The 15,505-nt window shown below is 48.9% G+C and overlaps 1 long non-coding RNA gene across 1 annotated transcript in view; it reads left to right on the top strand.

Annotated features, from left to right (window-relative positions):
- LOC116562630 overlaps window positions 1-13,211 on the top strand; it is a 28,539-nt gene extending 15,328 nt beyond the window's left edge. The window contains exons 2-3 of the long non-coding RNA XR_004274045.1: window positions 3,056-3,192; window positions 13,049-13,211. This is a non-coding gene — a long non-coding RNA (uncharacterized LOC116562630). The remainder of the gene's footprint in view (window positions 1-3,055; window positions 3,193-13,048) is intronic.
- The last annotated feature ends 2,294 nt before the right edge of the window (window positions 13,212-15,505 follow it).

Raw genomic sequence — 15,505 nt, 5'->3', positions numbered from 1 at the left:
TCTCTGGTCATGAGGAGGTTCCTAAATGCTCTCAGACACCCTCCTCAAATGGAAACAGTGGCTTTGTGGGGCTGCTGGGAGGACTCCATGAGACATGCTGCAGGAAGACGCAGGGAACAGCCTGGTGCACAGTAGGCTTTTCATGCTTTCCTGTGCCATCTCCCTTTCCCTTGCTTCTCTCCTGTTCTTCCTCCAGCCCCACAAATCTGCTCTGAGCAACATTTTGAGCAGTTAACCCTGCTGCTACCCAGCCAGGCTGTCAGTCAGCTCCCTCCTCCTGCCTCCACCTCCCTCCACTCCCCTGTCCCCACAGACCTGTGTCTGGCTACAGTCCCTGCACATGTGCTCAGCAGCCGTGGACATTGTGCCACCCCAGCCATTGGCCCCAGCATGACCCAGGTCCTGCCCTGTCACTGAACCTTGGTGGGAAGATCAGTTATTTCCTTTCCTTTTGGGAGGAGAGCTCTGCCCTTCGGGTGCCTGCCCTGGTGTACCAGCCTTGGATCTGGGAATTTTGCATTTTGGGGCTGCCTAGAGAAGTTGGCAAGCAGGCATGGTGAACAGGCCTCTGAGTTTTTGGGTCTAGAACTGTACTGTTCAGTCTTCTTGTCACTAACTGTATGTGGTTCCTGAGCATTTGCACCGTGAATTGGGCTGTGCTGTAGAGTAAAATACAACAATTTGGAGGATCTAGTGCCCTTGGGGTGCAAGTAGCTGAGTGTTACACCTCTTTATTTTCTTGGATTTGATTCAGGTGTTTGCCTACTAGACTGGCCCAATATTATTTATATAGGATGATCCTTTCCCCTGTTTGAGCCGTGTGAATCCATAAACTCAGATATATCCTCACCAGACTCCCAGAGTTGGGATTCTGACTGCCAGCCCTGCAGCACCAGAGCCTCCCCACTTCCAAGGAGCAGAGAGGGCTTCAAAAGGGAACACCAAGCCCCCTCCTCCCCCCTAGGCCCCCAGGACTTCCTTTCTGTTCCCTGATATGCAGCTGAAGAGCCAGGGATTGGGATGGAGTGCTTCTTCTGTGGGATCTCAGAGCCCTGGACATACCCTGTGTGTTTCGTTCCAGACTTTCTGCCCACTGCCATTCTTGGCCTGAGCCCCTGGCTGGCTGCATGCTGCCCGATGCACTTTTGTGCCTCCCAGTTCCAGGCACAAGTCTCACACCCAGTAGTGTGGTTCAAAGTGAATTGAGGTTGTCAGTTCTGCAGGAGCATTTTTGCAAAGGCCTTGAATGGAGGTACCAGGCGTGAAACTGATTTAAATCACACCCTGGGGTCCCCAAGCAGGAAAGAGCTGGTGGCAGAAGTTTCCATTTCTTAGAGCAGGGCCTCTGCCTCTGACACATGTGCTGACGGACACCCGTGTGATGGTTCAAGGGAACCTTGCAGCCACCAGGCTCTGTATGGCCTGCTTTATATACATGTGCCCACATTATCTTCCCAGCAGCTCTCCTTGGTAAGGCTACAATGATTCTTACTTTGCAGATGAGAAATTGAGCTCCAGGGAGGTTAAAAAAAAAAAAAAAAGGCAGTAACAAAAATCTAGCTAAAGTCACATTGCTGGCAAGAGGCAAAACTAGTATTGGTCCTCAAGCTGTGCGACCCTAGAACCACAATACGGCAATTCTGCTTCTCACAGGCACACAAGTAAAGACCCAAAGACACATGCAGATACAAAGATGCATAGGTATACATAGATGAAAAAGCATATAAAATGCAGATTCATATAGATATGTGAACAGACATATTCCCATGGCTACTCAGATATAAAAACACACCTATACATGTACCCACATTTATACCTCTGTGTGTACCACACACACACCCCTAGGCATACACCTCATATACAAATATACACACGGCTACTCTGACATAAGGTATACACACACACACTCTACACATATATGCACATGGACATGACCACAAATATGGAAAGATGAAAGTCCTCCCTCCTGCCATACACACACAAGCATGTAGTGATGCCTGTATACCCAGATACTTGACCCCTGCAGAAAAATGCACGCGCGCACACACACACACACACACATCTTGACACTTCTAAGAATGCCCATCCCTAGATATACAGAACAGCCCCTCCCTTGGCATACACTCACAGGCACTCACTCAAGTCCAATGATCCAATTTAAACTGAAAAGGGAGAACCAAGTTGAAAATTAGAGGGGGAAAAAAGTCCTTCAGAAAGTATAAAGCTAATAGGCTGCAAGTGGTGAGCTTACTGCCTTCACGATATCAATAACTCAGTATTGGGTTTCCAAAAAGACATCACATAATTTTTCAATGAGAAATCCATGAGCCCTGGAGATGCTGTTATGGTGTGAATTACAATGCACACGCTTGTCAGCCGTCCCCGTCAGCACTTTCTCGGACGCCTTAACGGGCAGGAAGTGCTGTGGCTGCAGCAGGGATGGTTATTGTTGTTATTATTTCTTCCTTTTGGAGCCTCAAATTAAGAGCCCGGGAAGCCAGCAGGGCCCTTCCTCCTCCCTCCCCTCCTCCAATTTTACCCAAATCAAGAAGTTTTCCTGCTTGATATATTCCTTAGCGTATTCTTCAGCTCTCAGCCTCCCTTCCCCTGTCCTGGAGCCCTAATTCTGAGAGACACTGACTCCTGGGGCTTAGGAACTAGGGTCAGGATACGTGGGTAGGGGCCACTCTCTCTACAGAGTGTGGGCTTGTTTAATACTTCCTTGAGTGTTGTGGAAATGTTAAAAATGGTGCTTTCCCATTTCTGTCATTTGGACCCAGGGGTTTTTATTAAGCAGAATCAGCCTACTGGGCATTGCTTTCTCCTGAGGTTACCTTCGGGGCAGGACTTTGGTTTGGCAAGAAGAGCAGGGGTCCATGGGATGGGGAATCAGAAATGATATGGACAGAAAGCATAGGGCATCTTTCCTGAGCATATTTAGGAGGAATTTGGGTGACCAAGGGAAGGGATCTGAGTAGACCACCTAGCAGGAGGAAAAGGGAGCTTGGGCACTAGAGGTGGAGTTGGAGTTGATTGTGGAAATTCTTTCATTCAGCTCAACTCTCCTGGGCTTTCTCCATTGACCATGAAAAGAAGATCCTCCAGTTACTGGTCCCAGAGTGTGAGCCCTGTGAAACAGACCTGAAAGTAACCTGCAGTCAGGAGCAAAGCCTTCCTGCTGACTACAGACCCGTGAGTACTGCGTGCGACTCAGCCACCAGGGCTATTTGTTACATGGCATTATGCAACAGAAATCTGACAAGCGCGGAGACTTCTCCTCTGTACCTTCATGACCCCTGGGCTCAGGCCACTGTAGCACTGTGGCTCAGGTTCTAGAATCACCTCTGTCTCTAACTTCTATGAGGTTTAGGGGTTAAGAGTGGAACCCCCAGTCTCTGGGTTCAAATTTTGGCTTTTCCACTTGCTGACTGTGTATAGTATTGCATAAGTCATTTATCCCCTTTTTGTGTCACTGCTCTTTTCATAGTGTCCCGTTCTCCATGCTTTGTTCATGTGGGGACCAGAGGCATGTGGCCCCCAAATCAGGAAAAGCGTGACTCCTTCCCTGGCAGCCGTCCCTTCCAGCCTGCTCAACAGCCAGGCTCAAGCTTTACACACCTTTTTTTGTGCCTCCAGGCCATTGCTCAGATTATTCCCTTCCTGAAGCTTCCTTGTCACCCTGACAGTTTCTCTAGATCCCTTGAGGCCTAGATTCAAATGTCCCCTCTTTTCCGTGAGCATCCTGAAGCAGGTGACAGTTCCTTGAACCCCTCCTTGTCACTCCTGGATTGTGCTGTGCTGTGGTTATTTGCTTGTTGTCTTCAGGCCTGGGATGGGCTGGGACTGATCGGTTGACCCTGTGGCGTCTTGCTAGAGTGTTTAGCAGGAGGTACAGAATCCTGTATCCTCCCTCTCTTCCTCCCATATTGAGATTTGATTCACCCCTCACCAAGGGAAGGTGAACTGATCCTGCCTCCTAAACTGGTCAGTACATAATTATATGCCCGTCATGGCCTGGGGTTTTTGGTGTAATCATCCCAGCCCTGATCTCTAGGGTGTGTGTGCGCGCGCGTGGGATGGAGGCAGGGAAGAAGGGCTGAACCCTTGCCTGTGGGGAGGAAGAAGAGGATGATGTCAGGAGGCAGCAAGGCGCCAAGGAGGAGGGGTAGGGGGTCGCCTGCTGGCTGAGCTGGCCGAACTGGCCTGGGATTCCCTGGGAGCTTGGGCCCTTCATTAACAGTTTGAGGCATGGAAACCTCATATCTGGGTCACTTCCACCACTGACTCACTCCTTGTCTGGCTTGAAGCCCATGTTCAAATGGTGTTTCCTTTCCCTGAACATCCCAAGCAGATATCAGCCCTGCATCTGAAGCTCCCAAGTTCCCTCCATATCTTGGTGACACCCAAGTACCTTACTCTGAAATGGGGATGGGGGGGCATCAAAAGACACTAGAGCTTTGGTTTCCAGTTTTCTACATTACACAGGCAAGTTAAAATAAAACAAAATGACCAGGGGAAATACCCCTAAGTAAAGAGCAGGCCATTTCTTTTCTAAGTGAGGATGTATACAACAGCTATCTTTTTATTATTACTATTTCACAAAAGAAAGAATAGTTTAATAATAAAAACTGGGGGAAGGATATGATCTCAGAATTAAGCTTCTCCCAAGAAAGGAGAGATAGCAATGGTGCGCAAATGTGAATGTCATCTATATTGTGGAGAATGTTACAGCAAAAGAGAAATTGCTAAACTATTCAATGAAAATATCAAATGTCCCTAAATAAAATGTATAGAAGAAGAAATTTTCAGTGTGTGCAGAAACAATGATGACAATGATGACAAGGATGAGGATGACGGTGACGATGGTGACAATGATGAAGATGGGTGATGGTGGTGATGAAGAAGGACATAGTGATGATGATGGTGATGAAGATGGAGATGGTGATGGTAATTATGGTGATGATGGTGGTGCTGGAGATGGCAGTGGCAATAGTGATGTTGGCAGTGGTGATGGTGATGATGTCTGACCTTTATTGAGCTCCTACTGGGTAATAGGCACTATACTCCACGGGTTGTCTCATTTAAGACTTATCCCCCTGTACTGTATTCCTAAAGCTGCCGCAACAAATTACCACAAAGTAGGTGACGTAAGACAACAGCGATTTATTCTCTTCAAGTTCTGGAGGCCAGAAGTCTGAAATCAAGTGTGGGCTGCGCTCCCTCTGGAGGCTGTAGGGAAGAATGCTTCTTTGCCTCTTCCGGCTTCTGGTGGCCGCCAGTGTTCCTTGGCTTCCTTGGCTTGTGACCACATCATTTAAATTCAGTCTCCTTTTTCACACTGCCTTCTCCTTTGTCTCCTCTTCTGACTCATGTAAGGATGCTTGTCTCTGGATTTAGAGCTTACCCAAGGAGTCTGTGGTGATCTCATCTCGGTATTCTTAATTTCATCTGCCAAGATCTTTTTTCCAAATGAAATAATATTCACAGGTTCGAGGGATTAGGACATGGACGTATCTTTTTTTTTTTGGGGGGGGGGGGGCACTGTTCAACCCACTAACTATATCCCATTTTATAGGCAAGAAAGCTGGACTTCAGAGATTCTTTAAACCAGTTAAAAGTTGTACAGTGATCAAGCAGCAGAGAGAGAATGTGAATCTGACTCTAGAGCCTAGGGGCTTCGTGCTTATGGAGACAGGGCACGGAAGGGATGCTGTGTGGAGCATTCACCTCCTGTCTGTGTGGGGGAGAGGAGCTGCTTCAAGCCCATATCAAGCTCTTCAAGGCCATGTGGTATAGGAAGGCTGGATTGGTCTCCAAAGCTTAGAGCCAGCAGGCCACAAGCAGAGGAGGCAGGGGTTCTGGGGAAGGGAGTTAGAGAAAGGGCAGACCCATGACTTTGGGGACTTACTGGGAAGCAGAATTACAGAGTCTATGATCATGTCACCAAACCCAGATGAGAGATGGCTTAGAGGAGAAGCAGATTATAGAAACAGAGACAGAAAGTAGGGAGGGGATAAAAATGAGTCAGTGGGGTCTAAAAGCAGTGGACAAAGAATCCATAATGTGTGAGGAAGTAAGTAGAGTTCTACCCATGTGTCATTTGTAAGTTCCTTCTATAACAGAGCACCTACATGGATCACATGAAAGGATGCTAAAATGGACAAACAGATAGAGGCATTTTGCTGGGGGTAAAGAACAGCAATATTCATATGCTCTGTGGGACATTGCTTACATTTACTCACTGTGGCTTCCTGTGAATAGTTAGCTGTCTCCTCTGAGATCTGATGGGGGCAGGGTGGGCAGAGTCAACTCATACAACTTAAAGCAGTCCAGGCATCTTCCCTCTGGGGCTGGAAACCTCAGCTTGAGAAGGAAAAGAGAGGCTGGGCTTGTAAAGTCTGGGGATGGTTCAAGAAGGAGCTCATGCTCCTGTGTTGTGCCCAGGGCAGGTGTGGTCTCTTCTTGGTGTCTCCCTAGAGACTCAATTCAGCCTCTGGGGGCTGTAAGATGTTGTCAGTGCCATGGGACATATGTGCCTTGTCCACGAGGCCTGGGCACCCTTCCATGGGGCATAGGAGCTCTGTCCCAGGGGCACTGTGATCCTGTCCACGGGGAAGTGCTGTATTCTCCTTGTCTTCAAGGATTCTGATGCCTTCAGGGCAGACTGAAGACTGCTTTGTTTCAGCTGAAGCGTCTCCACCTTTATGTGTTGGTTTTCAATCTCAAATAAGATTTTATTTGAGATAAGAGATGAACAAAGTTTCCAGAATATTGCATGATGGTGATCTGTCTGGGAATACTTATTTTTCCTGCCTGATCCCAGGCAGACCTAGGGCCTGTCCAGTGTGGTCACATACAGTTAGAAAGGCCATGCCCTAATAGCCCCTTCACATGTCAGCAACATGAACTGCACCCCTAAGAGATGTGAACTGTGCTGGTCCTGGATCTGCCTCTAGCCTTGACTCTGTACCCCAGGGCCCCTGGGCTTGGTGCTCCCTCCAGTGGCGGGGTAATTGTGGTCTGTAAGCTCTGAGTCTTGTGGAGCCATCAGGAGCTCCAGAACTGGGAACAAGTGTTGGGAAGCCTGCATTTCTGGGCTGACTTGAGCATTCATTCATTCATGCATTTAATAAATAATTACTGAGCACCTGACTCTGTGCTGGCATTGTGCTTATCACAAGAAGAAAAGATCTCTTCTTCCCTAAGGAGCATCTAATCTACTGGGAGAAACAGACTAGGAGGAAGAACACAAATAAGTGATTAGGATTTGCAGCCAGTGCTGTGAAGACAAGAGTGCTGACATAGAGACAAAGTGTTGGGGTGACAACTGAGACAGAGGTATGAGGGGAGGCCTCTCTAGAAGGTGACCTTTGAGCTGGGATCTGACGGACGAGGTGATTGCTAAAGAGTGTCCTAAGAAGGAACAGTGAGTGTAAAGGCCCTGCGACAGAAAAGGGCATTGTGTGTCCAAGGAGACACAGGATGGCCATTGTGGTTGTGGAGGGTCATGCGTAGGAGGGGCTGAAGCTTCAGAAGACATCCAGATGAGGCTGCAATCAGGCAGATGCCGGTGTCCAGATGAACCCTCATGCTCTGTCTCTGAATCCCCACCAGTGGAACCCAGTGTGAGGAGTTAGGCGTTAGAAGAGTGTTAGAGGAAACCTGGAGAGGAAGGCTCCTAACACTTCCGGGACATTGCCAAATATCTCCCACTGAGCTGAGGAGATTCTGTGCCCAGTGTCCAAAAGTATATTCCAGAAAGGAAGCTACCTTAATATTAGTTAAGGTAATTCTAGTTCCTGTAACAGGAAACCCCCAGATCTCAGTCACTTAATATCCTAGGAGTCTAATTCTCACATTGAGTCCACTTGGGTGTTTGGCAGGTGACTTTCCATGTGGTGATGCAGGGACCCAGGCACCCTCCATCTTCTAGCTCTGCCATCCCTTGGGATCTTGGAGTCCTTCCCTTCCATCTGGCAAGCAGTGAAAAGAGCATGCAGAGCTTTGCACAGGTTTCTGTGGACTGGGTTTAGATGTATCTATGACTTGCATTTGCAAGGGAGACTGGGACACAGAATCTACATGGATGTCCTCCAGGTAGAGAAATTGGGTGCTGGTGAACACAGTCATCTCTGTCCCAGGCCTCTCTTTGAGTGACAGCAACAGTATGGGCCAGAGGCTTTCTGCTGTGGCTTCACATTCAAGCCGCTTGGGTGGCTGCCAGCCTCCTATCTCAACTGATCAAATTAGAATCCCTGGGAAGGGGGCCTGGGCATCTGTGCTGTTGAAAGCACTGGCCAGGCGTGGTGGCTCACACCTGTAATCCCAGCACTTTGGGAGGCCAAGGTGGGCAGATCACCTGAGGTCAGGAGTTTGAGACCAGCCTGACCAATATGGAGAAACCCTGTCTCTACTAAAAAATACAACATTAGCTGGGTATGGTGGTGCATGCCTGTAATCCCAGCTATTCAGGAGGCTGAGGCAGGAGACTCGCTTGAACCTGGGAGGTGGAGGTTGTGGTGAGCCGAGATCATGCCATTGCACTCCAGCCTGGGCAACAAGAGCAAAACTGTCTCAAAAAAAGGAAAAAAGAAAAAGCACTGCAGGGCATTGCAGCACACAACTGAGGTTCAGGACCACCCTGAATGGTGGAGAGAGGCACTTCTGGGACGGCAGTCACAGCTGGGCTCATCCTTCCTCCTGCTCAATAATCATCATTATGTTTTATTATCTTCTTACCAGGTGACAGGCTAGAGTGGCAGGAAGGAAAGAGGAAATGTTGTTTACAAATAAAACAGTTGCTCTTCTGCATTCTAGGGCAGGGGCTGCCTTCATCTCAAATGTGGGAGGCTCTTTGGCTGTGGGTAACAACTTTAATGTCTCCTCATGGGTTGAGACAGGTGAATCTTCCCTGGGCAGGTCTAGATGGTGGGAGCAGGAGAAATGGATAACTCCATTGTTCAGCTTGGGCAGAATGATGAGATTCCCAGGAAATGTGAGAAAGAGAAGGTTAGCGTTCCATGTTAAAAGAGTAGAAGGAAGATGTCAGCAGTGAGTGGGCATGGCGGGGGGGGGGGGGGGAGAGAGAGATTGAGATTGAGATTGAGCCTACAGTGAGCAGTCATGGCTCTTGGAAAAAGGGGACAATGAGACCTTCCCCATGGCAGGAATGACAAATACACTCCTAGAAAGCATTTTGTCCAGTATTCGATCTGAAGTTGTTGTTTGTTCTATAATTGTTTTCCTATCCATAAACCTTTAATAAGTTGACCAGGCACAGTGGCTCACGCTTTTAATCTCAGCAGTTTGGGAGGCTGAAGTAGGCAGATCATGAGGTTGGGAGTTTGAGATCAGCCTGGCCAACATGGTGAAACCTCGTCTCTACTGAAAATACAAAAATTAGTCAGGAAGGGTGACGGATACCTGTAATTGCAGCTACTCAGGAGGCTGAGGCAAGAGAATTGCTTGAACTCAAGAGGCAGAGGTTGCAGTGAGCCAAGATTGTGCCACTGCACTCCAACCTGGGTGACAGAGCGAGACTCCATCTCAAAAAAAAAAAAAAAAAAAAAAACCAAAAACCAAATTTAATAAGACTCATGTATAAAACAGCCTTGTATTAATGGACTCCTGAAGGAATGAAGGAAGAAGTGTGCAAGTTAGAGTTCTTATTTAGCTTTAGGCTGAAAAAATGGAAAAATGGATTCTAATTTAAGCAGAAAGGAATTCGTTGAGTATCAATTAAGCCAGTGATACTGTGACACAGGGACCTACACAAGTCACCCTTCAACCACTGGGTGGACATGGCTGGCCTTTAGATAACCTCTTACTCAGTCTCTTCAAAACATCTCTTTCCTTCCATCCTTCTGATATGATGCACCAGAGCAGATGAGGGCAGGGATGGCAAACGTGAGCCCCTCTAGTTCATCCCTGGCAGACATCACTAACTGATCTCTGTGCAAGTTCTTAAGGAGCCCAGGGGCAGCTCCCCGGATCCCTTATAGTTCCTGTTCCAGGCAGTCATTACTAATAGATCACAGATGATGCGTAAAATTCAATTTACTTCTGTTCCAGGGTCAGTATGACACCTCTTTCAAGGCAATGTGTGTGCAATTTAAATGACACTATCCATCTCTCAGCCCAAAGCAAGTGAGGATTTCATGCCCCAGGGACCAAGAGTTGCCCACCCTGGGGGCCCACTGCTACTGATCTTGCAGAAGCTCAAAGGCTGCCATTCATTCTTGGGATACTAGTCTGGGGGGACTAGTATCCCAAGATACTACACTCCCTTTGGGTGTTACAACCTCCTCCTGACCCCAGCTTCCTTTGGGATGTGGCATCCCAAGCCTGCCTCTCCTGACCCCCAGTCTGTGGGATCTGCTTTGCTGATTTCATGATGCCTTCTGACCTCATGGGTTCTAAAAACAATTATTTGCTAGCTTTGTACCCACCCCTTGCTTCCAATCAGGCCCAGGGTGGCAGAGAGCCATGAGGCTGCCAGTTTTGGTCATGCTAGACTGGTGAGGGGATCAGCCACCCCTAAAGGAAAAGCTCCTCAGGCCAGGAATTACCTTTTTCTCCTAATGTGGAGATAACTGCTTTCCTTTTTTTATTTTCATTTTTTGAGATGGAGTCTCACTTTGTTGCCCAGGCTGGATGGAGTGCAATGGTATGATCTCGGCTCATCGCAACCTCCGCCTCTCGGGTTCAAGTGATTCTCCTGCCTCAGCCTCCCGAGTAGCTGGGATTACAGTGCGCACCATCACTCCCGGCTAATTTTTGTATTTTCAGTAGAGATGGGGTTTCACCATGTTGGTCAGGCTGGTCTTGAACTCCCGACTTTGTGATCCACCCATCTTGGCCTCCCAAAGTGCTGGGATTACAGGCATGAGCCACCGCGCCCGGCCTGGTTTCCTTTTTACCTACTTACTCTGCAGCCTTCCTAATTATTGCCAAACCCTTGTCCCTCGACTTCTCTCTGGCAGTTCCCACCAATGAACTTTTTTCCAGAGGGAAAGAAAAAGGCAAGAAGACTCAGAATGAGGGCCTGGGCTGGACTTACCTCCTGAGTCATCCCCTACTCTCCATGTGACCTCGGACTGGTTATTCACTTCTCTGAATTGTCCTCCTTAAGTAACAGCTTCCTGCTGGAATCTTGAGGGGATGAGGTGACTGAAATGCTGAGCTCAGTAGTGCCTGGCGTGGCTAAACGCTCAATGGCTAAATACTGCTATTGTTTCTGTTACCCTCATGCTTGGTGGTTTGGGCTGAGGTGGGAGGGTCAGGCTTTGGGGTGCTGGCCAGGGACTTGTGCCTTCTCCTCTTCTTCCTCCAGAGCTGCTAGAACTAAGCTCTCCCTCATCTCTTCAAGGAAGATGTGACACCAAGTGTGTTTTGGCAGAAACGAGACCCATATAAATGACCCACACGGGGGCCAGCAGGCGAATGCGATGTTCTGAAAAGGGGCGTTTTATTTTGTGACATTGCTCTGGGGCTGCTGAACTTTGGTGGCTCTTTCTTGGCAGTGTTTCTGGATATTTTGCTTGCAGGTGATGAGAGGAAGGGCTGCCCTGACATTTTGTCCAGGTGAAAGGGCTGGAGGCTTCCTTCCTGTTAGTGTCCTGCCTGCAGTGGGGGAGACATTTCATCGTATTCAACGTGCAGGAGCAGGGCGAAGTGGGGCATGGGGAGAGGGGCCGGTGGGAGGAGTCCCCAGCAGAGTCCTCTGCTAGAACAACCCAGAAGTCCCCCTCCCCTGCTGGGGGAGCCTCCAGGGCCTGTTCCCACCCAGCAGCATCTAGGCTCTTTTCCTGTCTTCCCATTTTCTGAAAAGCTGTGTGTCAGCACAGGAGCGGCAGGTGTGTTCACTCCCGGAGCCTGCGCCTGTGCCCCAGCATGGGAAGGAAAATGCTGACTCGGAGAGAATCAGAGTCAGGCGCTGGCACTAGCCTCGGGGAAAGGAGAGAGTTGGTGGAAAGGAAGTGCTGGGAGAGGCCAGGTGGCTGGTACAGAGGCACCCACGCCTGCTTCCTCTTCCAGGGAGAGAGACCCCCCCCAAGGTAACTGAGAAGTAAGGCACTGTTTCTCTCCCCTCCCTCCCTCCCTCCCTCCCTTCCCTCCTTCCTTTCCTCTTTCTCTCCCTCCTTTCCCTCCCTTCCTCCCTTCCTCTTTCTCTCCCTCTTTCCCCTCCCTCCCTTCCTCCCTTCCTTCCTCCTTCCTTCCTTCTTACCCTCTTTCCTTTTTCCCTTCAGTCTTTCCTTTTTTCTTCATTTCTGCACTCCCCCTCCTCCCCTTCCCTCCCTTCTCTCCTCTTCCTTCCCCTCTCCTATTTCCTCCCTCCTTTCCCCTCCTCCTCCTCTCCCACCTCCCTTCCTTCCTCTTTTCCTCATTTGTATCCCCACTTCCCCTGTGCTCTCCCTCGTGTCCTCCGTCCTCTTTTCTTGTATCTCTTTTGTCCTCCCTTTCTTCCTCTCTTCCCTTCCTTCCTCCTCCCTCCCACCATGCCACTCAGTGCCCCAAGCTGGACACAGCTTCAAGGAAATAGCCTTAGCCCTGGCCCGCAGGAGCTTCCGCCTAGTGGGAGCCAGGCAGGTGGACCAGTGCCAACCCTGCCATGTGATCCACACACTAATGAAGATCTGGGTTGGTCTCTTGGGAGCTTTGCTGGACCTTGAGGGGTGGAGAAAGCCCCCAGAACAGGAGACCCCTGGCCTGGATCTCATAGTTGCTCTGGCTGAGTCAAAAGAAAAGGGCATTGTAGACAGGGAGAAGAGCTTGCACAAAGGAGCAGGACATGGTCAATGAATGTTCATGCAGATTTGGAATTGGACAAACCAGGCTTGAGCCACTGTCATTACAACCTCTGGTCAATCATTTCAGCCTCTCTGAGCTTCTCATCTGTAAAATGCATGTTAGTACCCATGACGACCTGGGATGTTTCGGGAACAGAATTAGTTCTCTCATGTGAAAATATCTAGCACTCCATATCTTATCATATTTGACCTTCATGTCAACCCAGGGGGACAGGTACAATTACATCTTCATTTTACAGGTCTGGAAATGTTAGTTCAGAGAAGTTAAGCAGCCTGTTCAAGTTCATATAGCCAGGCAGATTGAAGACACAAATGTGGGCAGCCTGATTCCCAAGCCTGAGCATTGAATAACAATGTCCCAAAAGTCAGCACATAAACTTGGAATAAAACGAATACATCAGGTGCCTCCTCTGTAAAATGAGGTTGCACAAACCTGGAGGATGATGGGGATAACTCTTCAGAGCGGGAGGGGCCATGGGGGATGCACTTTTGAACTTTATGGCTTCTCGAGGTCCCATCAATTGTGCTCTCCTAGCCTGTATCTGGTTGCTGCGGGAGAAGGAGATGGGCAGTGGAGGAGGAGAAAGAAGGGGGAGAAGGAGGAGGGGGAGGAAGAGGGGAAGAGGAAGGGAGGAAAGTGTGTTGGGGGAGCAGGAAGAGGAGGAGGAGGCAGGAGGGAGGGGGGAAAGGAGGATGGGAGGAAGGGAAAGGGAGGAGGAGGAGAAGAGGGGGAAGATAGAGGAGAGGGAGGAGGGAAAGAGGAGGGGAAGGAGGGGGAGGAGGGGAAGGAGGGGGAGGAGGGGAAGGGGAGGGGAAGGAGGAACCCTCTGACCCTGCTCCTGAATCTGATTCTCTCCCTCTCTCCACGTTCCCTGCACCGAGGTGTTGGAAGTTCATCTTTCCAGTGGAGGCCGCCTCAGTTTCCATCCTTGTAGCTGTGCTTTTTCTGTTCCCATGGGACTTTCCTTCCCTTGACCCCCTTTCTTTCAGGAGCTCTTGGTCTTATCTGAACAGCCTTCCTCTAAGAAGCCTCGCAGAATGCCCTGGGTACCCTTTGCTTCTCCTTGCTCTGGCCTCTGCTGTCATTCTCTCCTCTCTGCTCTCCCTCTCCTCCCATCCCTCCAAGAAGGTGAACCGCGGGACTTCTGAGGTCTAAGGAAGGGTCCTGGATAGGGACTTTAGGAGCTCAGACCGGATGGTCATTGGAGAAGCCTCCTTTTGTCATTATGCAGACTGGCCACACGATGGCGCCCTGGGACCATCAAGCACCTGCCCAGTCTCTTCAATGGGCTTCTGCTCGCCCTGGTGATTATTTCTTCCCTTAAATGTTACACACAGACGCCTCTTCCTTAGCTCTCTACCTGGGCAGCCAAATTCTGGGTTTCCTGCTCACCCTGAGTAGAGAGCGCCCAGTCACTTGGTCTGTGTTAGGAGTGGAGTAGGGAGAAGAGCAGGAGAGGAGCAGAAAGAAAGGAAGGGAGGGGCTTGACAGGGGGCCAGTGAGCATGTGAAAGTTGTTGTATTTGACTTTCTGGAGTTACTGATGGGCTCAGCCAGCAGGAGCTGGGCTCTGGGGAATCTTTAGGAATGAGAACCAGAGCCTGGATGTCCATTCCAGCGCCCCAAACATAGTGCTCACTTCCTGCAAGCGACGCAGAAAAGGCTGGTGTGAACTTCCAGGCACCTGAGAAGGAGCAAGAGCTCAGAGTGCCAGCTGGAGGTGGCCCTGACCATAGACTTGGCCGTGGCCAGCCGTGGCCCTTCTCAGACACGGCTTGGAGCTGATGGAGCTGCTGGTTGGGATCAGCAGGATGTGGCTTGACTCAGGCACTGAAAAATAAGGCTTACCTTTATGAAAAAACCAAACGCAGGTGAGGTGACCACAGTGAATTTTACGAATGCTCAGTGTGGCAAATTAGGATTATAATAATATTATAACAATCATAATGACAGTTGCAAATAATAACAATGATAACTAACTTTTTGAGGATTTATGGGACATGCCAGACACTGCCTTTTTTTTTTTTTTTTTTTAACATGGATTATTTGGTTTACATGGATTACTCCATAGGGTAGGTAATAGAAGAGGATTTATATTGACAATCAGGCCTGGAAAGGAGGCACACTTTGTTTTAGTGCAAGGCCCAGGGTACCTGCAGGCTGGAGTTTGGCTTTCTCCTGGGCTCCAGCTGTTGGCAGGGATGGAGAGAAAAACTTGTCCATTTCACTTACAGGGACACAGGGACCTCCCGTTACTGTCTTTTTCATTCCCAACCATCTTCTTCCTGTTGGAAGGAATATTCCTCAGCTGAAGTTGGATCTGATTTAATAAGGCAATAACCAGAGAAATGCATTTCAATTGATTATTAAGCATTTGTTTATTAGGGCTCAGTAGCCCTGACCCAAATAGATGCTAAACAGTCATTAAACATCAAAGAAGATGTTTCTGTTTATATATTTTATTTACCATCATGAACAAACATGATTGCATCAATTAAATGTCGATTAGGGGTCTATGGTTTGAACGAGATTATACACATAGTGTCAAATCATTTTCATGTCTGTTTCTGAGATATAATCTATTTTTGTGTTAGTATCCGAAAGGATTCCATCTAAGTGTTAGATGCTGTGGCTGGCAGGGGAACAGGGTGGCTTCTGAGCACTTCTAAAGCTCATGTTTCCTTCTTTGGAGTTTG

The sequence above is a fragment of the Sapajus apella genome, unplaced genomic scaffold, assembly GCF_009761245.1.
Source record: "Sapajus apella isolate SASKATOON/1434 unplaced genomic scaffold, GSC_monkey_1.0 scaffold33, whole genome shotgun sequence".
NCBI lineage: Eukaryota > Metazoa > Chordata > Mammalia > Primates > Cebidae > Sapajus > Sapajus apella.
The sequence above is the reverse complement of the archived record's forward strand: the minus strand, read 5'-3'. Positions and strand labels throughout refer to the sequence as shown.